We start from the raw sequence: 26597 nt of genomic DNA on the forward strand, positions 1-26597 counted from the left end.
ACACAATTGAGATAAGGAAAATGAAAAACTGATGGTAAGAATCAATAAATAGACTTAAGCCCTGGCCACACGTGCCAGAAAACACGGGGGGAAGGCGTGGCTATTTGCGCCGTCGCATTCTGATCTGCCATTATGTGATCAGACGTGACGGCAGCACACCGGGGTTTCGTCCTTCAGTGCGCGCTGCAAAGAGGACAGCAAGAGGGAATAGGCACACACCAGCGCAATTACACAGAATGAGTCCGTCTGCAGCCCATGGCAAACCATTTGCTAGTAGATCTTTGCAGGTACTTTTTAACTGTGCACCTTCGGTGGCATGCCACGGGTGCACTATGCTTCCCAGATGTTGCGGTGTGATCACACCCTGAAAATCTGCCCAGCATTCGTGCCTTTAGTGCGGCAAATTCTCCGTGTGACCAGGGCTTTACTAGCTTTATTGCAAACTGGTAGGATATTTCATTTGTCTGGAAAGAATCTTTATGAAAATGGCAAGAAAGAAGAATTTTGGCTCAGTTATAGAAAACCTGCTTTGCATGCAGAGGGACTCAGGTTCAATCTCTAGCATAACCAGTTAAAGAGACAACAGATGTTAGGAAATAGATTGATATGGGTAGCTGTGTTTTTCTATCTGTAGCAGTAGAAAAGAGCAAGAGTTCAGTAGCACCTTAAAGACTAACAAAATTTGTGGCAGGGTATGAGTTTTCATGAGTCACTGCTCAGTTCTTCAGATGTTAGGGAAGGTCATTTCCTAAGACCCTAGAAAGCCACTGATGGTTAGAGTAGACAATACTAAGATATATGGACCAGTTGCCTGACACTGTAATGGAGCTTCACATGTTCATTCCCACTAGTATGTGGGACCTGCAGTGGGGGACCTGCAAAAATATTTGATATTTTTTCCTGCCCATTCTTTGTCCCCCCCCCAGCTCACCTCCACAGGAGCCATTTTGGATTGCCTACACAACCAGACTGTTGTCTATGGTTGCATAGGCAATCCAAAATGGTTGCTGAGATCTTGTGAGGTAATATGAAAACCTGGAAGTTTAAAACTCTTTTGCCTTATTTTACCCCCTCCTTTTCTGAAGATTCTTCAACCAGCTTAGGGGGGGGATCCCTCAGATTTGTAGGAACATCTTCCCCTTCCATACCTGGCCTCATTGTGAAGATTTTTTGATTTGTGTTCTGGGACAAGGTTTAGATTAGAGACAAAAAGGAAGGGAGAGAATGTGTCAACTAAATATTCCTCTGGTTTCATGAAATTCCTTTGGTTTCACATGTGAAACCGTGTCCTCTGTAGTTCATTGGCACGTTGTTTCCTTTAAATTGTGGATACATAATTTAAACTGAAACTACGTAGTAACCCCCAAACATACATCTAGTTCTGCATCCACTGTTGCTCATTCCTATCTCTCCAGTGTTGCTGGGGTTGTGTGTTGCTTAAATGAGACTGAGAGAAAGGGATGCTAAAAAGATCATATGGTGTGAAAATCAGAGGGAGTCAGAATTGACAACAGCAGTCAGCATAGGTAGAACTCTTTGAATTCTGCAAAATATAGGAGAGAGAATATTAATATACATTGGATATAGTTAAATATTTGCACATTTCTGATACAAGTAAATAATCACCTCATTCCTTTAAAAAGTACTGCATGTGATTTGCATAGAAAGTACCCTGATAATAATTAATAGACAAATAGAAAGATCAAATGGTTGCCCCTTAAGGCATAGATTCAGTGATCAAACCATACTTCTACTTTTGTACAGGCAGCGTAATTTTGTGTGTGTGTCACCTGCAGACTATAGGTCAACCGTTTATACTTCTCCAAATGATCTATGGCTGTCTGGAGCGGCTGCTCAGAGAGTATGAGGAGCTCCACTTGGGAGGGAAAGATTATTAAATTCCCCGGGCACACGTGGAAATGCTTACACAAGCAGATCTTTGGACTAAAGCCATTTAATATCTATGTTATAATGTATATGTATCATTTTAATATAATGTGGGATACTTGAACACCCACCAGTTCAGTTCATGTTCTGTTTGCCTATCAAGAGCAGGGAGCCAGTTTTGTATCAAGCAGTTCAGCTGTTCATGAGCAGCTGGAGCCAATTTAGCAGTCTACTTCTGTGTAGTCAAATGGTACAATACAGCACCATCAGCAGTGTTTCAAGTATGCATATTCTCCCCTATAAAACGTGTTAATGCTGCATGCTCCTTGACAGTAAAGCGTTTTTAAAAAGAGTGCGAAAACCAGTCAATCAGCTAATACAAAAGTTTTGTCATTTGCTGTTTATTGAAGCCTGTGTTATCAAAGATGTTTCATGCATGTACATTTTCACACACCCTTATGGGAGTCACAGTTCCCTCTCTGATGTAGCTAACTGACCTGACAATCCATGACCCTGGGGCAGAGTCTATTTTACCAGATTCAAAAAGCAGCCATAAGGCAGAAGGACTGAGATGACATCACAGTAGCTACCAATGCTCCCTGTAAGCCGTGGAGTCTTGTGAGCAAAAATTCTACTCTGTGAGCTACTGGCATTAAAATTGTGAGCGAGTGATTTGGCTTCTGCATAAATTAGCTTGCTCTGGAGCCCTCCTTCCTGAGTGAAGACAAAAAGGTGTGAGCCGGAGGCTACAAAACTGTGAGCTAGCTCACACTAACTCAGCTTAGAGGGAACACTGGTAGCTACAGCATGGCTGCAGAGCTGATTGGCTTCAGAGCTTGAGTAGGATACTGGGGAGGTCTGCAACTTGCCTCAATAGTGGTTGTGGCTGTCAAAAATGACAAGTCCACCTGCCAGACATGTTTGCCGCAAAGTTCACAGTTCCTCTACTTGTATGAAAAGGGAGGTATGTTGAAAATAAGAATAGCTTCTTATAGTATTATACCAATAATAAATGGAGTGACCAACAGCTGAAAATAATTGGAACAGTTATGAACAAAGAGAAGTAAATGACCAAACACCAAGTCAAAAGATACTTTACCAAACCAATGCTATAAGAATTAATGCTTTGCATTTTGCTTTATTTTATCATGTTGCTCTCACTCTAATGAAGTCTGGCAAGCTTTTTGTACATGATGGTGAAGGGAAATGCAGGTTTTCAGCTGGCAATTTGTATTTACTCTATGTAGTGCTTGTTAGGGTGGTGTTTTTTTAAATCTCAAAGCATGTCAGAGAATCTATCCTGGTGATGGTATTATTTGAGGAAAGCCAGATTAAACAGACATGCCTGTAGTCTTCACTTGGAGGCATTTGTGGAATTAACATTTTCAGTCTCAGCTGGCACCACACTCTGGGGCTGGGGGCACAACATATAAAGCCTTTGGCTCTCGACATTTTTTCTGGTAGTCCCGTGTAGATAAAAGCTGTGCATTTCATGGGAATTAGCATTCAGATTTCCATTCAATAAGGAATGGAACGCTTTCACTAGAAATACAAAACTTTGAAATTATGTAATGCTTAAAAATGACCCACAACAGGATCTTGAAACAGACCTGCCAGACATGGCCACAATCTGAGCACAGGAGATGATTAATTTATGTGTACGGATTGATATTCAGGCCAGTTTAGTCATACGAACTGAAGTTTGCAAAGATACTTACCACAATGGATTTTCAGTGATCCCACTCAGATCTAACAACACAATGGATAGTTCGGCAAATTTTCAAGAGCTGCAGTTTATTCCCACATAGAATACTCCTGTCCATTTCCTTAAATCCACCCAGTGTTCCTGTTAGTGGTCTCTGGTGGAAGTTGGTTTGACCTCCACAAGATCAATGACCTTTTCTGTGATAGCACAACACACCAGAGGAAGCACATGGCGCTTCTTCTCTCATTAGGTTTAGAAAATGATATCAGACAGTTTTATTTCCGTAAGCGACTGGCAATTAAGATCTTCTGCTTGGGTCTTTGTCGGCTTTAAATCTAATTGTTGATGCATTGTTTGTTGACCAGTCATACTGTTCATTATCATATTGGCTGGGTTGTTTTAAGGCCTGAAGATTTTACTGATGTTTATTTGTACTTTTAGGGAGTTCACAGTTTTTATTATGTTTTATTACTGAGTTTATGAATTTGTTTCATGGATGTGTTTATTGTTAGTTGGTTTGTGTGAATTACAAACACTAGATGTGACAGAAGCCACAGGTCCAACCCATGAGTGCCACCACCATTTTAAATCCTAATGAGGTGATTTTAAAATGCTGTGAGGACCCAATTATGATCAGGCCTGCAGCACAGCAGGATGAGGCACTCTCTCCCCCTCCCCATTTTTTTCCAAGTGCCTAAATGGCTGCATCCACCCCAACAGCTGTGTCAGTGCTTGCAAATGCACAGGGTAGGGGGGAACAAGAGCACCTCATTCCACCATGCTGCCTCACAGCATTTTAAAGTGACTTCATAATGCTTTAAATGGTGAGAGAATCCAACCCATAGACATTGTCACATCTTGTTTGGCCCTTAGATAAAAGAAATAAATACATCTGAAGGGAATGTTGATGTCTTTTGTTGGCTAAGGGACCTCCTTAATTTTGTGGGGCCCAGGAATTCAGGGCACCACACTTAACAATAGTATCTCTTTAGCTATCAGTTAAGTGGTATTCTGTATGATATAATCCATAGTTAATGTATAGAGATATGGTCCCTCTGGCCATCTCTAGAAGAAGCTGGCTGGTAATTTGTTTCTCTGAAGGTTTCTCAGCTTCAAAGAGGTAAAAAAAAAAAAACACCCTCGCTGTTTATTAGTTTTGTTAAGTGAAATTATCTTAATTCTTCTTTACCCAATTTCTCCCTGAAATTCAACAATCCAGTTATTTCCCTCTTTTTTAGGAATCTCTGCTCAGTTTCCAATCAATTCTATTTCGATCAGAGGGGGGCAGGAAGGAGAAAATCAGAGGGGAGCAGGAAGGGAAATTCTGAAAATTTGCAGAATTTTACTCCATAGAATTTTTTTTCAAACTTTCCTACCCTCCTTCCAGAGTATTGCCCTATGTTGGGCTGATTTCTCTTTACAAAGAGAAATCAGAGAAAAATACCTCTATCTAAAAAAAAATCTTTAAAAAAGAAATTCCCTTCCTCATAACAACACTACTGTTTATATATTGAATGATTTGATTGTTCCTTTGTACTGACACTAGGCCAGTCTGGGAGAACCAGGTTTGATTCCCCACTCCTCCACTTGCAGCTGCTGGATGACCTTGGGCAAGGCATAGTTCTGTCAGGGCTGTCCTTGAAAGAGCACTTTCTGTCAGAGCTCTCTCAGCCCCAACTACCTCACAGGATGTCTGTTGTGGGGAGGGGAAGGGAAAGGAGTTTGTAAGCTGCTCTGAGTCTCTGAGTGAAGGGCGGGGTATAAATCCAATCTCTTCCTCTTCTTCATCTCCTTCTTAATGTAGAGAAGTCAGCCTTGAGTCACATTGGTCCCTATGGATTCAGGACTTTAAATTTGGCCTGCCGTGTGAATCAGCCTTCGTGAAGATCAGTCTCATAATGCTCCTACACTACTGTTTCCATGTGTGAATTAATCATGAGAAATTATCACTTCCCCACCCATTGTGTAGGAAGTGAAGTAGATAGTGGAGATGAAGATGAAGATGAAACAGTTCTGACGACTGCTGGCCATCATCTCTTGCCATACACAACTATAAATTGTGTGTCATGGTTAGTGCTGCAACTGGTATTGGTCAGAAATGAGGTTTGGCAGGATGTAATAATAACTAGGTTTAATGTTTCAGAATACAGCCGATACCAACACTGGACTTCACCCGCTTCAGCCACTCCCAAAACTATGGGTGCTGAAGAAGTCCAAACAACCCCAACTAAAAGGCACAATACCCTCAAACATACACAGCAGTTACAATAATATTTTCCATTGAACAGGAAAAAGTCATTAACACTGGTGCTTTCTGGGCAGTTTGGAATGATGGAGGGATGCAAATAAGACAGCCTTCAGGGTCTCTGACAACTACAGCCCAAGCTGTAAGTGGCTATGCTGACACTACCCATAGTTTCCTGTCAGATGCTGTGCACTCTGCTCCATGCATGGGGAAGGCAGTTTCTTAACAGAGAAAAAGGAAGAAAGACAGTTTCTTTGTATATTATCTAAAGCAGCCTAATTTTACCAAACCTGTATATTCTCAAATCATCCCAAAACTTTGGCCAGATGTTTTCGGCTATGAACTAGTGTGCAACATTGATTTTTAACATAACAGCAAGATGCTTTAATAAGAATAAAACAAGATGTTGGCCATGTTTAAAATAAAACTGTCCCTATTGTGTAGAAAGAGGATAAATTCTGTTTTTAACAACAACAACAAAACCTAGGGCACAAGAAGAGAGATGCTGAACTTTCCATCTTCCCACAGTTTACTTTCCTACAGCTTCTGTCCATGAACTCCTTACTTAAATTCTGCTTTAGAAGGGCCTTTAGATGGGGGAAATGTGCAGGGAGAAGGTTTGTGGGAAGATAAGCATGGAGGGTTCAATGTTCTTCCCCCATTTTGCCATGTGTTCTATTGCTGGTTTCACATGTAAGCCAATCCAAGACCTATGTGCATAATCTAAATGCTCGCACTATTTGGGTGGGGTGGTAGTAAACAAACAGATGTAATTTTGTCCCAGCACTGACATAAGTTTGTGATGATGGAGAAATCTAACATGTGTACATTTTTATTACTCCCAAAATATCCAAGATAACAGGATTTATTCATAGAACAGCAGTCATTGAATTTGGTTTTCTGATACCATTTTCTTCCCATATAAGCCCATAAAAAGTAAGATGGGTGAAACATAAAAAATGCTTAAAGCTGTTGCTGATGTATATCCGCATAGAAAGAAAAGATAGATTGCAAAATGTTTATGCTTTTTTCATTTTTTGCAGTATTAATAAGGGAACTCTGTGATTACCAATCAAAAAGGACTCAGGAGTTTTGCTTGTAAAGTGCCCCATTATAAAGATTTATATGTATATCAGGGGAGTAATACGGAGCATTGATGTTTTAAGGAGCTCGGTTTGAAATCTCTTTATTCAATGAAAGCCCATGAGAGTGAAATATATTTTTTCCTCTGGTACCAGTGTGAGCATCATTGCTTGTTTATGATGTGAGCTGTAAGAAAAAAGTTTTCCCCAATATGCAGATATCTCCCGATATATTTCAGAAATAAAAACAAAGATAGGCTTTCTGCACTTTACTAAAATGCATCATAACACAACATTAGGGAGCCCAAAGGCTCAGTGTACATATTAAAAGGGATATAGGGACCTACACATGGACCATTTGCATTCCAACCAGGGATTCTGAGACCTGTGTTCATACGTCAGTTCTTGGGGCCCTTGAAAAGTGGTTCCTGAAATCTGGGGATCTTCCATAGCAGCTTCTAATACAATGCTAGCAACTGAGGAATAAAAATTCATCCTAGCCTGACTATCTATATGGAAGTATTTGAGAACACCATGAATGGAAGGTGGTTGCTTAAAACTTCCTGCTGCTTTTTGGCTAATAATAATAATCATGATGTGTGCAGTTCCTTAAGAATAAATGCCAGAATACATGCCTGCTCCAGTAAAAGGCCACTCTGAGGTTCATGGAATGGTTTGGATAGAGACAGAAATACTAAACACAATACAGTGAGTAGACCAGTTATTTGGGGAACTGTACACTTTAAAAATGGTAATGCAGCTTTACCTATAGGGGTCATACCTGGGGAATTTATGGATCGAAGATGCAGATTGTGCTCTAACAATACCATAACAAATGCAACTAAACCAGAATCCCATCTGCACTGTGATTAGGACAAGGTGAACATATGTGAATCAGAATGCTCTTGAAGATAAGTGAACTCTCTGGTTGACTTTGAAGAACACAGCTTTACAACGGATCATAGTGTCAGGCTATAAGTGCATTCTTGTTACATAAGTTAGCACACTGTACCAAACCATATCTTTTGCTATAGATGGCAATTACTATAATTGGAGTACTACATTTATACATTTTCTATCCCATTAACTCTCAGATGTGTGGTCTAAAGCATAGTGTTGCAGATTTCAAATCTTCTCAAGTGTGGCAAAGGATAGGGTTGCCACAATGCTCCCTCTAAGCGGTGGAGTCTTGTGAGCAAAAATTCTACTTGTGAGCAAGCGATTTGGCTCCTGCCTAAATTAGTTTGCTCTGGAGCCATCCTTCCTGAGCTAAGACAAAAATGTGTGAGCCAGAGGCTAAAAAACTGCAAGCTAGCTCACACTGACTCAGCTTAGAGAGAACACTGGTTGCCACCCAATGATGAAAAGCCCAGCCCCTCTTGATTGCTCCTGTGTTTTAAACAGTAGCTTGATATGCAAGAATCAGCCAGTCAGTGCTTATCTCCGCACTGTGAAAAGCCTATCTCTTACAAATGTCTTCAAATCCAGTTGTTGTTAAAGGCACAGGAGCAGAGTACCGTACTAGGCAGAAATAGCTATTTTATTTAAAATGCATGTGTTATATACGGAGGTAGTTACAACAGTGCTAGTGAGGCCATGTGGTCAAGCACACCTTCAGGCGCTAGAACAATAGATGAATCGGATCCTAGGGCAGACCAATTGGAGTGCCCGGATTCTAGAGTAGATCTATGATGGACTCCTCCACTGTAAATAGCTTATCACTGGTGTCGGGGTGTGTGTTGGGTGTGGGGTACTGCAGGGATATAAGCGGGGCTCAGATCTCGCTGGTTTGTCTTTCGTTTTGCTTGCTTAATAAACCATGAGCTGATCACTACTCAGTGCCTCCGAACTCAGTACATTACAGCATGCATCTTTTCCCCTTTCAGTAAATGGCTTCAAGGTGGCTCCCACAAGAAAATCAACAGTTCAGAAACAATTCAGTAAATAATGAAAGTAATGACAGCAGCAATGAAAAGTAAATCCTATCTGCTCACAGCACAAACCTACATACAACGTCTCCCTCCACAGTCCCAAAGAGACAGGTCTTTCATAATACCACTGCAAAGAGGCTATGCCTAGCCTCTGATGGTATAGTGGCCACTCATGTGGTTACATGCTGCATGGACCTCCTAGCCAATCAAACATTGATTTATTCACAAAATTTATACCTCACCTTTCTGCTCTCATAAGAGCCACTGTCATGAGCTCCACTGAGCTGACCCTCTGAGGAGCCTGAAGAGCCAGACACATGGCCTGGAAGAGAGAAGGAAACTTTGTAAGACCCCTGCAGGCCCATCTGCTCCAGAACCGGCCCCTGAGGAACCTGCCATGGGAGATTCTCCAGAGCTTGCCCTGGAGAGCCTGCAGAAGGACTTCCTCCATCAGAAGTTCCCTCTGTCCCCCCCAGCTCCTGGGGCAACTAAGCACCAGTCCAGGATTTGGTTCCCAAGCCCACCAGAAGCTGCTTCCACTCAACAGGAGCGGTGGAGGCAGAGGGCTCATGTGACAATAGCCCAACAGGTTGGCAGAGTGGAGATATGCAGTAAAGCATAAAGTAGGTTTATTAGGAAGAGAACCAATTGTGTAAGAAAGAGGAGAGAGAAATAGAAGTCTGTCTAACTAGCTAAGAGAGAGTCAGTGATGAAGAGATCTCAGCAGGAGCTGGAAAACCCCCAATTGAGCCAAACAGAAAGGAGACTATTTGAAAAATAATAGGAAGTCCCTAATCTCACTGTGCTAATAGTTCTCCTTTCTGCTACCCCCTGCAGGATGTTCTTATCATTTTCTTTATCTATGAACGATAGACGTTGCATATTCCAACACAACAAAGGAACAGTGTTAGGCTGGCAGCCCGTATTCCACCTCCTGTGCCAGATCATGGTGGATGTAATCCTTTTCAGGATACTGGCCCCAGTTAACCATGGCTAGATGAGTCCCAAGTGTAGATGAGTCCCAGCTTGGTGTAGTGGTTAAGAGTGGCGGACTCTAATCTGGAGACCCAGGTTTGATTCCACATTCCGAGACTCCTTCGGGTAGTGAAGGGTGGAGTATAAGACCAACTCTTCTTTGGGGTATAAAACCCCAACTTTTTTTTGGTGTAGTGGTTAAGAGTGGCGGACTCTAATCTGGAGACCCAGGTTTGATTCCACATTCCGAGACTCCTTCGGGTAGTGAAGGGTGGAGTATAAGACCAACTCTTCTTTGGGGTATAAAACCCCAACTTTTTTTTGGTGTAGTGGTTAAGTGCATGGACTCTAATCTGGGAGAACTGGGTTTGAGTCCCCACTACTCCACTTGCAGTTGCTGGATGACCTTGGGCAAGCCATAGTTCTGTCAGAGCTGTCCTTGAAAGACCCCAACTAAAAGAGCTCTCTCAGCCCCACCTAGCTCACAGGGTGTCTGTTGTGGGGAGGGGAAGGCAAAGGAATTTGTAAGCTGCTCTGAGACTCTGAGTGAAGGGCGGGGTATATCCAATCTCCTCCTCCTCTTCCTCTTCTTCTTCTTCTTCTTCCAGAGCAGGTGGAATTGCTGTCTTTTCAGCCTACTGAAGCCTTAGACTGGAAGGGGAAACTTGCTGGATCAACTGGTTTAAGCTTGTGTCCCTGGTCCAGCTCCTTGCTTCTATTCCCAGTTCCTTGCCTGCAGTTTTTGTTGATGCGCACGCAGGCCTCATTATCCAAGCCTGAGAGCACTACCAATTAGGGATGTCAGCCTCCATGTGGGACCTGAGGATCCCCTGGAACAATAGTTCATTTTCAGACTACAGAGATCATTTTGATGAAAATGGACGCATTGGAGGATGGACTGTATGGCACTGAACCCTACTGAGGTCGCTGCCCTCCACCCTCAAATCTCCAGGAGTTTCCTTGGAGCTGGCAAGACTACACCCCACCAGTGGCCAGGGAGGATCTGGCAACCTTATTACCAGTAGAGGAGATCTGACTGGCCCTGCTTGCCGAATACAGGACAGCCACCAAGGCAGCTAACAGATTTAAAACATACATACCGTAATAAAACCATATCTTAAAAGCCATTAAAACCATACACAAATCAAGCTAAAACACACATACATACAAAAATATCGCCTGAAGTGTGAGTCCAGGTCATATGCTGTAAATGTATCTTAATCTATATGTTACATTTTTTAAGCATGTAACATGCCAAAAATCTAACGCAGGATGTAGACCAATACAGCAAACACAGGAGGTAGACATAAGCCTGAGGGTGGTTTATCATAAGAAGACACTGGTTAAAGAAAGAGGGGTGCTAGGTATTCCATGGGTCTTACATTTTTTTGTGGTTTATACATACGCACTGCCAAAGTGACTTATTTATAAACTTCTGATGTTGGAGATGGGCTTTTAACACACAAGCAGAGCAAGGAAATAAATGAATTGGGAGAGCAATCCTAAACAGGTTTACTCAAGATCTTATTCAGGACTTTTCAGTGGAGCTTACTCCAAGGAAAGTTTTCTTAGGAATGCACTGTCAGAGGACACTACAACTATGAAAAGAGATACCCCTGCTCATGAAGGCATAAGTAATGTTGTTCAAGCTTCCCAGCACAATTACCTCTTTAATTTGCTGTAGAAATGTACGAGGCTTGCTTTTCTGTGCTACCTCAATGAAAAGAAGGAAAGCGCTTCTCTTACGCCTCAGTTGCTTCCATATTAAAAAAGAAGCCTGGCTTGGGAAGAGTTCAAATCTGGCTTGTGAGACAGAAAATGGAGGAATGTGTGTGTGTTTGGATGCAGATCATCAAAGATATTTATTCAGACATTCCCTTCTTTGCATTATCAGCCATTATTAGGCAATGGTTTAGGAGGTCTTAATCTATGGCACCACTGAGAATTGGTCCAATCATGCATATTCATGTATCCTTTAGTATGTTTCCAAGCTAACAATATGTTAAATGTACTCATCGTTAAATTGTCAGATACAAATCTACCGTATTGTCTTTAAAGTCAGTGCTTGGGGGGAGGGGGGGAGTAGAATTGGACCTTCTTCCGTTTATTTGCTGGAAACCTATCTATTGGCCAGCTTGTGTTCTTCGGTGCATGATGTGCAGCAAATCCACATGTGCAGAAATGGTGGAGTGGGGGGTTACAGACAACAAAATATTTTGCAGCCATGATGAGACTTCAGCCACGTATGGCAATAAAAAGTCTTAAAAGCAGACAGTATAAATCCTGTGTTTATCATAACATTTTCAGATACATGTGACCAGCTTCCTAAGTGCACAAAAAGACATACATTACAAAGGAAAACGTTTTCAGAGTGACTGCCTGTGCTTTAATCCCATGCTGCAAAGGTTATGTCTAACAAGAGAAGGGGGAAAGTGTGGAAGGGGGGCTGTCTTAGCTCCTCAAGAAGCAAGCCTGAATATCAACTTTTCCTTATTTAAAAATGAAAGAGTTGTCTTAGATTCCCCCCCCCCTCTGTTTTATCTATTTTTACTGATATGCACATTCTTTAAAAGAGCTATCCTGCTAAGATAAGTAGGAAAGCACGACCCAGCTTTTCTACATTCATGAAGGCTCCATCAGCAAACAGGTAACAGACTTCATTGGATGCTCATGACAGGGATGCTGTGACTTGCCCTTGCTGTTTCTAACTTGGAAAATTTATTTGTCATTTTCACTGTTGTTGTTGTTTTTACTTTTATAGGCTAAATCTTATGCCTTGAAGCCAGCACCACTATGGCTACATTTGAAAACTATATTAAACTACAAATCTAGTGGAAAAATTCCCAAAGCAGGATAGCAAACAAAACAAACAAACAAAAAAATTCCACTTTATGGAATTTGCTCTCTAGATCCTTTTACCTGCCCTTTTTATATCTCTAAAGTGAGTCAGACGAGGCATTCTGTCCCTATGCCTGAATAACTCCTAAATTGTATCAAGCGCCTATAAAAATGCCAGAGTCGTGTAAGAAGAGATGCCAAGTTTCTGCATTATACCAGTGACCTATGGTCTTATTGCTAGAATCACCACCCCAACCCACAGAACCCTTCAGCTTTTAGTAGCATATAGGTGAATGATGAGGTCCTTGGCAAGTTTTCAGCTTGATGTTATAACAATGGAGTCCATCACATGCTCCCATTGAACTGCAGTAAAGCAAAGCTGGTTTCTAGGTTAATATATATTATTTTATTCCTATTATTTTTAATGGCTTGCTTGGATTCTAAGATAAGTCTGTGTTTGTATAAGTAAAGAGAATTGGCTTGGATCCTACAAAATCCAGGATCAAAGCAAAGTTGGCAGAGCAGGCCTTTCCCACATCTCCCTTCCATTGTCAGCCAATGAGGTCTCTGAAATTCTGCTCCTCAGAGTGGTTTATAATCTCCTTTCCCTTCCCCTCCCCACAACAGACACCCTAAGAGGTAGGTGGGGCTGAGAGAGCTCTGAGAGAACTGCTCTTGACAGAACAGCTCTGAGAGAGCCATGACTGACCCAAGGTCACACCAGCAGCTGCATGTGGAGAAGTGGGGAATCAAACCTGGTTCTCCCAGATTAGAGCTCGTCAGGGGTCTTGTTGTAGAAAAAGAGCTGCCGGAGCTCATTAGCATAACTCATTAGCATAACTTATTTGCATATGCCACGCCCCCTGACATCACCGGAAGTGACAGAAGGCCACACACCCTGACATCACCGGAAGTGTGTCAGAAGACCCGGCTACTTACCCTCCTGCTTCATCCTCATTCCCAAACGGAATGAGGATCGAAGCAGAGGGCGGGGTAAAGAAGGGGGGGCTTCACCACGTGACCGCCCCGCCCCCTAGAGGTTCTCTTCCTGAGCTCCGTACCTGAGAGCTCCCCCCCGACTAGAGCCCTGGAGCTCGTGCTTCTAACCATTACACCAAACTGGCTCTCTCAAATGTTATAAGTAAAAATTTATGGGATACTTCATCAAAGTGACAAGCATAGCCAATGTTATGGGGCTACTTCAGGTGTGGTGCCAGGAAAAGAACATTTTATAGTCATCCTAAAAAAAGAGAAATGTATCGAATCTAGGGCTGCTTAGACAGCCGTTTGTTACTCTGCAAGTGTTCGTCTGCCTCTGAGTCTCACCCCCACCAAATAAACTCTGGGCATGGGGTTGAGCCTCTGTGCCAAAACAAGGGTTCATGTTGTCCTTTAATTTATGCCCTCACAAGGGTTTGGGCCTGATCCTATACGTTCAGTCTCAGCATAGTGACCTATGGAGTCATTCGTTTATATTATTTATAAATCACCTTTCTCAGTGGGACTCAGTGGGACTCAAGGCAGATTATACAGAATGACATGAAATGTAATAAATGAACTAAAGTTTAACAAATGTGGTATTTATAATCTTGGAGGATAGCAAATATGGTGTTGCATTGGAATAGCAGTTGTATAGAGAATACAACTGGAGTAAGGTCTTCTGAGTATTCTTGATATCGTCTTGCTTTTACTGCATTGCCATCTACCTTTGTAATTCCATTATATATTGCCTACTAGGCAGTTATAGTCCACACAAGGTTGAATTCAGAATACCTTTTCCCATGGTAGAATGGAATTTTGCTGCTTCCTTCCTTCCTCTGAAGCTCATTGATCTCCACAAAAGGCTATTCCTGAGGGACAGAGGACTCCAAGGACTGCCATTAGTAGGTCTGCAGCAGGAAGGGGACATCGGTGGAAATTGCCAATTTTGTCCAGCTTCAGGGGTCATTTCATAGAAAAAGAGCTAGGGGGACTCATTAGCATAACTCATTAGCATATGCCACACCCCCTGACATCACCGGAAGTGTCTCCTCCCCACAGCCGGCGGCGACCTCCAACGGGCACCAGCAGGGAGCTCCAGGCCCCGCCCTCCCGCACCTCACCCGGGGGGATGGCGTCCCCCCGTGTCCCCCCCCAAATGACCCCTGTCCAGGTCCATCCTATTGTTTACTAATTTTGCAATCCTAATCCTACTGCATTGTTCACTGGATGTTTTATGCTGTATGAATGCATTGTTTTTTACTCTATAACATGCCTTGCAGCTCAGTGAGAAAGTAAGCAAATAAATACAGCGTAAGTAGAATTGCATTCATTTCAATGGTCTTAGAACGGTGTAACTCTGTCTAGAATGGCACTGACAGTCAAATGGAAGACATGGAGTCCATACCAAATCACTCACAATCATGCAAACAATTAGATGTACCATATTCTCAATAAAAGTTAGGCATGTACAATTATGTTTTTGTTCTCCTTTCATTTTTTTGCTTCCAAAATTTCTTTCATTACCATCTCTTTTATTATTACATTACCTTCAGAAATTTTAAGGGGTAGGAGAAAAGGTCATAGTTTTATGCAATAAAAGACATAATTTATGCCAGAAACAAGAACTGTTTCATGGCTGAATTCTCCCTTTATGACAGTTTCAGATTTCTTGAGCTTTCTTCTCTATCCCCTTCCCTCTCCCCTCACATAAGATATCAGGAATAAAAGATGCTTCAGTTTGACAACTGGTTTAATACATCCTGTTTACTTTGATGACTGGATGTTTCCTGTTTCTGCAATAATGATACAAATGCTTCCCCCATGGTAACTGGAAAAGTTGCATGTGTGTTAACAGCATCCCAATAAAAAAACACCATCAGTTGTATTTGTTCCCATTCTTTTTCATTTTCTAACAAAGGAAAATGAGCATGGCTTCTTTTTTTTTTACTTCCCCAGTCAATATATCAATCATAAAATAACAATGTTTTGCCCAGCCTCAGTTTTATATTTGCAGTGTGTTCTGTGCATGCCAGTACTAAATATACAAATAAAATGTATAAAGTGGCGTGTATAATATCCCAAAACATGAATGGAAGGAATCTTATATTTACTTTTAAATGCACACATTGTGTTATCTCACCTGTAATCTATCCTTTGACTATTTCAAAGGAATCTTGTGGATTCCTAGTTACATACATATCTGTTTTAGAATAAAATCACCAAGAAAGCATTTTATCATTACATGATATTTTTCCTCAAGCACCACAGTTTAAAATTATCATTCCTGTCCATCATCAATAAAGCCATTTCCCTCTCATTTTAAGTGTTGTGGGAATCAGTGGATAATTACAAGAAGATGCTTATTAATATATTAATATACAGTAATTACCGTAATGCATATGAATGAAAGGGAAGGGCAGTCCTTGTAAATTTCTGCATATTTCTACTTGTTCACTTTTATTGGCTAGTCTTTCCATTAATAATCTCTCAATTGTGTGCATTTGTTTTGCAGTTATTCCCATTAATATAGATACTCCTCTACAAAGGTGTTTTCTGTATTTTTCAGTGGATCTCCTTAATAGTCCCCACTTTGGGTCTGCCTCTTTCAGTCAGAAAACATGCCTGGGATCAAAAGTACCTGGGAATGCAAACAGTGCCTGAATTCTTATGTCTATTACTGTTTATTAGTAATAAAAACAAAAAAAGAAGCATGGAACTGTTCCATTTATGCTGAGCAACTCTAACATAAATAATAAAAAATGTTTAAACTAAAACTACTTATACAATACTCATTTAATACTAATAAAGACGTGGTCTGGGCCTTGCTTCTGTGACAGAGGACATGATGTGCCTTATTTATACTCCTCCCCAAAAAACATTTTGGTTTTAGGAAATTAAACGTGTGATAAAAAATTACAGTCTCCGAATATTGGGCTTTGACTAGTCCCCTGCTGCCCTTTATATTATGTTTCAGTAAAATACAGTACATCTTGCTGTTTTATTTCATTGTTTGTGGCCCATGGAAAATCCTATTGTCCAGCTGCCCAGAGTAAATGAACAACAAATCAGAATCGCCAATAAAGCCGTGACTGATTACTCCTTATTGGGGGGGGGTCTTCTCTTTTTGCTTCATTGAAGTATTTTTCTTTGTTTGTTTTGTTTGCATTGTTGTTAGAAGTGTGACTTTGTCTACTTGTTGGTTTTGTTGGATTTGTACAGCTCGAGAGAACCTTAAATGGGCAGTATGCAGACTTGACAAAGGTCCATTTGATTCCAAATTGTTTACTGACCAGAAAGCTTTTTTCTGTTGCTCTATATTGTACATACATCTCTAAGGTGTTATTTTAATTTCCCCCCTTCAAGTTAATCTTTTTAATCTCTTTCTTTGATGTTTAGTTATTCTAAATAAAGGTGTTAATCTTCCCCAGGACTAATGCAGTACTTCAATGGGTGATTATAGGACGTGATGACACTGGGTAATTATATGACAGAGCAGGTGCTCCGGCAGGCTCAGTTGGCATAACCCATGTCCTCTGCAGCCATATTCTCTATGGCTCCAGATTGTCCCACTAGACAAGGGGATGGGCAACCTGTTTAGCTGCAGCACTCTGGATCACAAGACATTTCCAGTGCAGCCCTCTGTGCTCATCTGCATATTTTAGTTACATGTAATTAACAATCTGCATACTATTTTCAGAAACAGGGCGGAATCCAAGCTATACTTGATGGATATGTTTCAGGGCCATAATATGTGTATTGTACCAAAGTCCTGAGATATGGAAAACTTTAGTACATCCTTTTAAAATCCAGAGGCATAGTCTATTTCTGAGCAGCTATTTTGGTGGTAACGGCATAAACTGTGACATATTTTGTCTCTTATCTCTGCTACTGGAAAACCGGGCACTGACTGGCCCACAAAATATTTGGCTTCCCAGTCTGGACTGGTATGTTGCACTTTATTGCACAGCTATCAAGGGCTCTGCAGCTTCAGACTATCATCAAATCTCAGCATGGTGCTGATATTGCATTAGACTAGGGCCATGGATCCTAGTTCTGTATGTTGTTTGTCACGGCAGATGTGGAAAAGATTAACAATACCAATAATAATAATAATAATTGACTGACCCCCAAAAAATTCAGCTTTCCAATCTGGACTGAAATTAGGGTTGCCAGCCTCCAGGTGGGGCCTGGGCATCTCCCGCTTTTACAACTGATCTCCAGCTGACAGAGATCGGCTTCCCTGGGGAAAATGGCTGCTTTGAAGGGTCTCTATGGCATTGTACCATACTGAGACCCCTCCCCTCCCCAAACCCCACCCTCTCCTGCATCCCCCCCCCCAAAGTCTCCAGGTATTTTCCAACTCTAACTGAAATGCTGTGCTGTATTTCACAACAATCAAGGCCACTGTGGCCACTGACTATACTCAGACCTCAGCAGGATGAAATAATCATCATAATAATAGACTTTGTTCTGCTTGACTATATCTTTTCAATCATATATAATTCTCAATATGGCCTGAGATTTGGATCCTTTAATTCACATATTGGGGCCATGAAAAGACAACACAGATCTTTCTACAAACTCAAGAAAAGCCCCAGGTTTGAAGAAAATCTGAAAACTTTTTTAAAAAAATGGAGGGTTAAAAAACCCAAAATAATAGAAGAAGAACATGTAGCTTTAAGAAATGCAAGTTCTCTGAAATCTCACCAGCCATTGTTTTAGTTGCTAGGCAACCACAACAATATTGCTAGGCTTCAAGCCTTTGTTTTTATTGATAAAATGCTGTGGCAGGGAGCAGAGACTTTTTATTTTTGGCCTCTCATCTACCCCGTCTCCTCCCAACTTCCCTGTAGGGAGGACTTATTGGGGCCAGGCCCAGTAGCAACAACCTGGCACCTCATTACTGTGTGACAGCAGCCACCACATAACTCACCTGGACAACTCACTACCATGCCAATTTGCATGACTCACTCAGGTACAGCAGAGGCTATTGGATAACTTGATGCCACACGAGTCACCTGGGTGCAGCAGCATCCACCTCACACCTGAACAATTTGCTACCACATGACTTTTACAACTTGGCCAGACTTTTGCTAGGGGGAAGTAGGAAAAGCTGAGAGACATAGTATTTGAAGTATCAGACTAGGATCTAGAAGACCAGATTCAAATCCTCACTTTGCCATGGAAGCTTGCTGGGTGACCCTGGGCCCGTCACTCTCTCTTTCAGCCTAACCTATCTCACAGGTTGTGAGAATAAAAGGGAGGAAAGGAAAATGAAGTAAACTGCTTTGGGTCCCCATTGGGAAGAGAGGTGGGGCATAAATGAAGTAAATAAACAATTAAGCTGAAGACTGGGGGCAGATAAAATGTAGGCTGCTTAATGAGTGGGAAGGAGAGAAGGAAGCAAGGAAAGAAGATATGGGGGCTAACAACAGGAGGGAAAGAGGAAATAGTGTGGGGAGGAGATACAGGGGGAAATGAGGTGCCACTTATATCCTGTGGGTTCTAGTTGTATATACATTATTAATTCTATACACAACTCCAAAATGAGCCTTAGACATGTTTTAAAATTCAAACAGTTTCTATGTATCAAAATCCCACAGGGCTCATAAAAAACTAAGGGAATATGTAAGGCCAGATGAGAAAATCTTCCTAGTCCTCACAGTAGACCTTGTGTGCGAATGTTGCAAGCAGAAAGTCACCTTAGTAGTACAAGTACCTTCCAGATCTCCCTAATAAAGAGAAATGCCAAAGCTCATGGTGGTAACACTTTGAACAGATGGAGAGAGCAACCATACTGAGTAGAATTCACAATCCACAAAACAGACAAAACCATACAAAAATGTTAAGCTTATCTTTAAATCTTGTGGCAGCATTAGGGCTTGAATGGAGAATGAGTTGTTTTGTTGAAACAGAAGTAAATATTATCTTCATGAATAAATGAATGTGTGAATTAGTACAGAGATATCTTTAGTGACCATCCCATCTCTTACACTTTTGTCCTAGATTTCAGGACAGAGCCAGATACGCTGTCAAAGCACAGTAGAAAGAGAAGCTTCTCTCCTCCATTGTCCACTGTTGAATAGCAGAGGTGGTCAAGGAGGCCGGGGCTTCAAAACAGCAGAGCAAGGATGGGCAGGCTACCACCTCTAGGAACAACAGGAATTAAGAATTTAATTGTTAAGTAAAGGGGAAAATAAGTGAAGCTGACACATCAATAGATACCACTGAATGTCCTTTGATTGTGTGAATTCTTTTACAATTAATGAATGTTCGTCGTTGTCTCCAAGTTTTGAATTAGGTTGTCAGCAACAGATACCAAGAAATATATGTATGTATGTATGTATGTATGTATGTATGTATGTATGTATGTATGTAGATAGATAGATAGATAGATAGATAGATGATAGATAGATGATAGATAGATGATAGATAGATGATAGATAGATAGATAGATAGATAGATAGATAGATAGATAGATAGATAGATAGATAGATAGATAGATAGATAGACACACATACTAGGAAGAATGCCCGTTGTGGAATTGAAGACAACAGGGTGCTAGCCTGGCCACGGGTGCGGGTCGCCGTCTTCCATCTGCCCCCCCCACGGCGAAGCTGGCCGTCCTACCCCGCACGGTCGAGGCTCCGGCGGGCCAAGATGCCTGGCCTCGCCCCTCCCCCCAGCACCCCCACCCACTCAAGGCGCCGGGGGGAAGCCGGCCAGGATGGCTCCTTTCCCCGCAATGACCATGAGCCCAGCCGAGCGCAGGGCCAAGCCACCTGGCCTCGTCCATCCCCACCACAGGGTGACGGGACAGGCTGGGCCTGGCTCCCCGACCGGCCTCAGGCACGGTGGCATGGCACCATCTCCACTCATCCACAGACTGCATAGGGGAGGCGTGAGGAAATGGGCCACTGCAGCCTCCCCGCTTGGCCACCCCTGGTGCCTTTCCAGGCGGCTGGGTGGAGCTAGCGCATGTTGGCCTGGGCCTCCTCTTGGCTGGTGGCAGCTCCTGGCTGCCGCGGCTCAGCAGTGATGGCATGGCCCCGTCTGGAGCCTGCAGGCTGAGTGAGGGTGTCTAGCCAGTGGAGCACCCGGGCCGCGGCTCGAAGGAAACTGAGGGCAAAAGGGTGGCCGCTGCAACCGTGGGTGGGAGGACACCCACACAGGCAGCAGCACAGCGAATGGAGAGAGACGCCCTGTGAGTGACACACCAGGGCACCAACCAATTCTGGAGCGTGTGGAATGTTCTAGAGAAGTGCCACCACCATTCGGCTTTTATTTATAAGGGAGATATTAATCACAGCACTTGTTCTATTAACTTCCTTGGCTTCACATACTTTCTCTGGGCTCCTTTCTTCTAAATGCAGGAGCGGCTTGTCCAGCTTTAGCATTTTTCCATAGACATTGGTAAAATAATGGTAAAATTGTCTCTGTCAGTGCATTGTTGAATGCAAATTGGTAGGTGCTAGATTACTTCATCTCAATTTTCCATGTTCTCCCAGGATTTATTCCTCTGACCTTTTGCTTGCCCACAGAAGAGAGAAAAATGCCGCCTGCTGTGGATTGTTGCAGCACAAACAGTTGCTTCAGCTTGCTTTGTGGCAAGGCTGGTCTGCCTGTCTTCCATATGAAGAGACTCCAGGAAGGCTTCAAAAGCTAATGATCGTTTGTTCATTCATTGTGGTGGTGCAAGCAGTAGAACACATGCATTAATATCATAGTGAACAGCCCTATGGCTGTTTGAGACCCACCGCAGTCGGGGTGAGCTCCCGGCCCTAGTCCTAGCTCCCACCCACCCAGCAGTTCGAAAGCAAAGTAAGAATAATAAAAGCAAGTAGATAAATGGATACCTGCCCTTAGAAGGGTAGGGGGCACCCTACTCCAAGTGGGATGTGGTGGGAACATCGGTGACGGCGACAGCGGCAGTGGCAGCGGAGTAACGGCACGGTGCGGCGATCCCTGGTGGCCAGAAGGAAAAAAGCAGCAGCGTCCGGCACTCAGCGACAGCAGAGGTGGAGGTGGAGTCACTGAAGAGCGCGTGGTGACGTAAAGCACAGGCGCGGCAGAGCCGAATGTGGACATAGCCAGGCCGGGGCTGCTACGGGCCGTGCGCCAGAAGATCGTGGAGCTGAGAAGACTGGCCTTAGACAGCAAAAGAATGGGACGCCGACCCCAGTGGACCGCCGAAGGAAGAGAGCCGGGGAACAGCTAAACCCATCACCTGGGTGCCAGTAGGCAGCCCCACCCCCTGTAATAGATGTGGCCATACTCTAGGGATTAACTTGCACTTGCAATATATCTGTAAACTGCTCTGAGACCTTCGGGTCTGAGCGGTATATAAACCGAAATGTAAAGTAAAGTAAATTTGACCAATTGTCTACACAATTTTACAAGTAAAAATTCAAAGTTTACAGTATACCAGAGAAAAACAATTAAAAATTATTTCCAGTTTAAAATCTAATTACAATACATTTTCTGAGACTTCACTATCACCAAACAAAATCTAGTTACCTGGTAGGTAATCTTGGGGTTCTTATCAGATAAGGTAAAGGTAAAGGTTCCCTTGCTCGAAAGCCAGTCGAATCCGACTCTAGGCTTGCGGTGCTCATCTCCGTTTCAAAGCCGAAGAGCCAGCGCTGTCCGAAGACGTTTCCATGGTCATGTGGCCGGCATGACTAAACACCAAGGAGCACGGAACGCTGTTACCTTCCCACCGAAGTGGTCCCTATTTATCTACTTGCAATTTCTTGCTTTCGAACTGCTAGGTTGGCAGGAGCTGGAACTAGAGACGGGAGCTCACCCTGTCTTGCGGCACCCGGGTCTTGAACCGCTGAACTACTGACTTTCCACAGTCTGCAGTTCAGCGTCTTAACCACTTGAGCCACCGCAGCTCCTTCTTATCAGATAGAAGATATCAAAATAGAAGACCAAGGAATTTGTCTAATAGCAAGGTAATAATGTCGCCCCATGCTTCCTTATAACATGGGCAGCTAAAAACATGTGCTCTGTGGTTTCAGCCTCTCTCAGTGGACATGAGCAAAGCCTTCTGCTATGAGGCATGTTTACATAGAAGCAACCTTGAGAGGTGCATATTAAAGCTTAGGAGACCTGGCCCATAAAGAAACTGAATAGTATTGTCCTGTAAAGAAATTGAAATGAAACTTCCTAATGTTGTTCTTTGTTCCTGAGGAAGGACCAGAAGTCTGAAACACTGCATACTACCTAGGAAATGTGTTGGATATCTACTCTGGACTTTGTTTTTTTCCTTCCATGGATCCTGTGAACTTCTGTATTTTCCAATGATGGATTATATGTATAGATTAATTTCTGATTACATGTGCATTTCACTTTGTTGAAGTCTCCTTTTGGATTTACTTTTGAAGATAATTCAGCTCACAGTTGTTTCTCGTTGTCACTTGCTATTTTTTGCTGTGTGCTGTACTGTTTGTTGTTGAAGCTTTTATTTAAGGCAGGAAGCTTCTATTTAAGGAAGCACCTAGCCAGAAGCAGAGCTGACCCAGCTGAGCTCTGAGAAGGAGCAGGAGATAGAGCTGCTAGAGGGGTAAGTGGTTTTTTTACTTACTGCATCTGAGGTGATTTAGCTGAGAGGGTACTGTGTGGGGGACTGTGTTTGGGAGTGTGTGGGTGAGTTGTGAGTTGTTGCAGAGTCCTGGCTGCCTGAGATAGGGTGTGAAAGGGTCATTGAGTAACTGGGTGAATTTGCATACCTGCTGGCCACACCCTCTGCTGAGGGGAAGCTTCTATTTAAGGCAGCCCTTTGCCAGAGGCATGAGCCGAAGGTTGAGCCTAGGGACTCTTAGACTAGGGGCTCTGTAAGAAGCCCAGGAAAAGCCAGAAAGCCAGGGCCCTAGTCTCCTTGGGTTCCCAGTAAGGTAAGTAGACTTCTACAAGGAAAACCACTTAAAGGGCTTTAAAGGGGATTTATATATAATTATTGTTTAAGAAAGCAATTATGAAGCCAGAATGCCAGCAGGGGGTTGGGGGCTATCCAGTGTATTGCATGGAGTGTCACATGTATGACTATCTGCCCACTGGACAGAGGTCTTGGGTGTATGCTTGGTGCAAGGAGCTCCTGGTTCTCAGGGAACGAGTTTGTTCCCTTGAGGCCAAGGTGGCTGACCTGGAGAAGCAGAGACAGTCAGTTAGGCACATGGAGAAGACTCTCAGGGACTTGCTAGATATGTCCCACTCTGGTTATGGCAGCCCCACTACTGCCAGGGAGCATGAGGGTCGAGAGGGAACAGGGTACCGTGCTGAAGATAAGGGGAATATGCCCTCAGAAGGACCTCTTCTTCAGCTGGTGAACGGGTACCCTTTTGCACCAAGGAACCATCCCTGGGAAGGGAGGGAGGGAGCCTCTTGGTAGTTGGTGATTCGATCCTTAGGCAGGTAGACAGCTGGGTGGTGAAACCGTGTACTGACCATATGGTGACTTGCCTGCCTGGTGTGAAGGTAGCGGACATTATGTGTGTTCTAGATAGACAGGTAGATAGTGCTGAGGAGGAGCCAGTGGTCATGGTCCATATTGGCACCAACAATGTGGGGAAATGCAGTCACGAGGTCCTAGAGGAAAAATTTAGACTGCTAGGCAGGAAACTCAAGGCCAGGACCTCCAAGGTAGCCTTCTCAGAAGTGCTATCTGTTCCATCTGTCCAATCATAATCCAGAAAGCAAATCAACCAATATTAAAAACGATTGGCCTTGAAACGGCCCAGCAAAATCAATATGAAGCCTCGACCAAGGCTTACTTGTGCTCTCCCAGTGTTGGACAGGAGCTTGAGGAGGGCCAGGTCTCAATTATTGGCAAGTCATATAATGCCGGACCCAGCCCTCAATGTCCACATCTAGTTTGGGCCACCAGACATAGCTCCTTGCCAGAGCTTTCATGTGGACTATGCCTGGATGGCCATTGTGGAGAGCCTCTAACACACGCTCCCTTAGCTTGGGCAGCACCACCCCCCGGTTCCCCCATAACAAACAACCTTTGTTTACAGATAGTTCTGTTTGCCTTGTGTGGTAAGGCCGAAACTCCGGATCCACTCGACCTGCCGGCCAAGATTGGTGAAATTGCAGGGTCGAGCTGCCTTCTGCAGGGCAGTCACGTACTCAGCGATGGACTCGGTTGGACCCTGACTTCGCTTGTAGAACTCGAGTCGACAAGCTATTTGGGAGGCTGTGGCAAGAAGTGGGCCTTCAGCCTGTCCGTGATTACCATCCAGGTTGCTGTTTGGATGTCAGTTGGGGCAACCAGGGACCGGGCGACGTCGAAGACGATTTTGCCGCATGAGCTGAGCAGCGTTGCCTTCTTCCGTGCCTCATCCATGATCTGGTTGGCTTGCAGGTGGAACTTGAACCTGGACAGGTACGAGTCCCAGTCTTCCGTTCCTGGTTCGAATGTTTCGAACACTGGGTTGATAGCCATGTCAGCAGTTGGTGCGGCCACAAAGACTAGTGGTGCCTAGTGGTTCAGCCGGGTGTGTGTCTCGGTTCTCCATTCTTGCGTTGGTTCAGCTGGGCTGCCTACCCGTTCTTGAATCCCATCCTCATCGCCAATTGTTAAGTATGCAACTCAACAATGTTGTAAGTAACAAGTGAATCAGCTTTATTAAGAACGAGAACTTCCAAGATCACACAAGACACGACAACACAATGACAACAAACAGTGGAGCCTAGCTCCCTTTTAAACAATCCCAGCCTGGTGTAGCCACGCCCTCACATAGTTAAAGTCCAATCATAATCCAGATAGTTAGCCGAATTGCTTTATTTACAGCAACTGGCAATTTATAAATGGGTTCTTGCCAATTTATACCAAGGTCCTGATCCCACCAAGGGTTACCAGTAAAGGATTCTGAGGCTGTTGTAGTTAAAACCGATGTCTTTTACTAGAAATATATCTCATACAAACAATACTGATGCACTCACACATTCAATCAAGTTCCTAAGAATTACAGTAGGAAATAAGCACAGTTGCATTAGCAGGTAGGGGTGATGGTGGCCGATACTTATCTGTCTTGCAACTTGGTTGTTCCAATGAAGAATGGAGGGGAAGAAATGGAAACAAAGGGAGTCCACACAACCAGAACCAGCCGGAATGCATGGGTCTCTTGACTATAGATCAAGAGATCAACAGTAGAGGCAAGGGTTGGGGATAGTAAGGGGGACTTAAGAGGGGTAAAAGCAGACAGGGGTTGTCTTGGGGGAATGCTAGCTAGCCAGGAGGGGCCAGGTGATTGGTTCTGTCCTGTTATAGGGGGTCCAAGAGGTGGGTGGTAACTGTGCCAACCTCTTGACCCACCTACCTGTTAGTCTGTCCCAAAAACAATCCTATTGGTTGCAGGTAGGGAGAGAGGTTACCTAGGAGGGATGGCCAATATTGTAACCTAAAACCTTAATCGAAGTGTTGGCATCTGAACAGGTGTGAGATCCAGGTGTCAGGATGCTTCATTGTTGTGCTGATGAAGTTGGCCAGTTCCATTGATAACCAAATGTCCATCTGGTAGGAAATGCCAGCTCAGGAACAAAGCAGTTACATGGCGATGGGTGATACGTGACCACAAGCAGCTTCGCTATGGTGGCTGTTTCTTCCCAAAGTTGTTGTTTCATTGCTAACAATAATGGAGATTTGTGCTTCTTCACCAGGCTGTACAACTGTGTTGCTGAAACCTTATTTACATGTAAGGTATGTGTAGGCACCCTCTATGTGTGTCATCACAACAGGTGATCTAAAGTGTACAGTTCTCTGAGCCCATGTGTATGCGCACAGTCCATTGTGTAGCAATAAACAGTCCATAAAACAAATATCAGGCTTGTTCCCTAACAAGATATAACATCCAATAAACATAGTTCCCTCCAGCACAGTTCTCTTACATTTGATTGGTTACAATACTGCTTCAGCCAATGATATTGTTTCAGATTAGAACCCTGGC

This window comes from Gekko japonicus, unplaced genomic scaffold, assembly GCF_001447785.1.
Source record: "Gekko japonicus isolate JY-2015 unplaced genomic scaffold, Gekko_japonicus_V1.1 scaffold162, whole genome shotgun sequence".
NCBI classification, from domain to species: domain Eukaryota; kingdom Metazoa; phylum Chordata; class Lepidosauria; order Squamata; family Gekkonidae; genus Gekko; species Gekko japonicus.